At 55.9% G+C, this 1639-nt stretch overlaps 1 pseudogene across 1 annotated transcript; it reads right to left on the bottom strand.

Moving 5' to 3' along the window:
- Positions 1-638: 638 nt before the first annotated feature.
- Positions 639-1185, bottom strand: LOC149862387 (immunoglobulin heavy variable 4-59 pseudogene; annotated as a pseudogene). Its single transcript, XR_016443190.1, has 2 exons — positions 1092-1185; positions 639-1006 (listed from the first exon to the last, which is right to left on the bottom strand). The product of XR_016443190.1 is annotated as an immunoglobulin heavy variable 4-59 pseudogene (transcript).
- Positions 1186-1639: the final 454 nt, after the last annotated feature.

Here is a 1639-nt window from a genome sequence, read left to right as displayed (position 1 = left end):
GACACCCCAGTTTCATAACAACCTTTGGCATGTATGTGGCACACATTCCCAAGGTGGTTTGAAATGTCTGATGAAATACAGAAGCAGGAAGGAAAGTCCTGTGTGACTGCGGAGGATGTCAGCACCCAGGAAGACTTAAGGAAATGGACATCTTTGTCTTCTCTGCTGGCCATGAAGATGAGTGCTATGGGAGCCAAGGGTAGTTAGGAGTACTCACACTGCCGGAAAAACAGCAGTTGGAGAAAGGAGCCTGGTACTACCCCTCAAGCCTTTTGGAAATGGTTTGCAGGAGAGTGTGTTTTGAATCCAGGAGTATTTTGCTGATGGCCCTTTGGGCAGGCAGGGCTGGGCATTGCACAAGTGCCCAAGGGAGTGACGAGCCCCACTGCCATGGCTACTCCTTCTGACAGTGTCCCCAAAAGCTCTGTGATGAAGCCTCCTTGAGACTGGTACTGCTTGCTAACATCTGTCTGTCAAATGCCTGGTGACACTCTCAGGCCTGTCCTTTCTGGGATTTTATGGGTCCAAATGTAGGAACGCTCAGATGGCCACAGCTGATCCTGCGGGAGTTTCGCTCCATGAGTGTGAGGTTTTCAGGTGGGAATGTCTTTGTCTGAGCCTTTTTTTATTTTGCTACACTATGAAGAACAGGCTTCCTCTTTTTGTACAGCCTCTGCTCTGCTCTGTGTCACTGTGTCTCTGGCACAGTAATACGTGGCGGTGTCTGCGGCTGTCAGGGAGCGCAGCTGCAGGGAGAACTGGTTCTTGGCGTTGTCCTTGGAAATGGTGATGCGGCTCTGGAGGGACGGGGTGTAGCCTGTGCTACCACTGCTTCCAACTATGTACCCCATCCATTCCAGCGCTTTCCCAGGAGGCTGCCGGATCCAGCTCCAGTAGTTACTGCTACTGACAGAGCCACCAGTGATGGTGCAGGTCAGGCTGAGGGTCTCCCCAGGCTTCACCACTCCTGGGCCAGACTCCTGGAGCTGGAGCTGGGACTGGATGCCTGAAAAAAGCAGGGATCAGTCAGCATGCACCCTGACAAAACCTCCCCAACTTCTGCCACTTAGTGCAGCTCCCCCAGCACTCACCTGGGACCAGGGCCAGGAGGAGCAGGGGACAGAGCAGGGCTGTCATGGTGTTGCAGAAGGGGAGCCCAGAGCCTGGGAGGGAAGCTCAGCTCCTGGGGGCAGTGGCTCTGAGCACCCCAGGGCAGCTACTTGAGCAAGGAGCTGGGTTGGGATTTGCATAGAGGGCGTGTGCCGGGGCCTGGCCTGGGACAGATAGTGAGAGGCATGTCTGTGTGTGTGTCTGTGTGTGCATGTACTTGTGGTTTCCTCCTTCCTCCTCCTCCTTCACCCTTCTGGTGCAAGGCCCTAGCTGCTGACTGGCTGCTGCAGAGCAAACCCTTCAGCCCTGTTAGTGGCAGCCCCTTGCTGAGCCCTGCTCTGGCCCCAGGGCTCCAGGCCATCCTGCTGCTGCCTCCAGGGGCTGGTGGAGTTGACATGTGACCCCAGGGGCCTCTTGCCCTGAGTCGCATCTCTTATTCTGGGTCATGGTCCCTTCTCCCTCTCCTCCTTTGGGCCCCTGTTACCCCCCTGGTTTGGGCAAAGGAGTGACCTCAGTCCCCCATGTGGAG

This window comes from Crocodylus siamensis, chromosome 6 (genome assembly GCF_052110815.1).
Source record: "Crocodylus siamensis isolate JL-2025a chromosome 6, ASM5211081v1, whole genome shotgun sequence".
NCBI lineage: Eukaryota > Metazoa > Chordata > Crocodylia > Crocodylidae > Crocodylus > Crocodylus siamensis.
The sequence above is the reverse complement of the archived record's forward strand: the minus strand, read 5'-3'. Positions and strand labels throughout refer to the sequence as shown.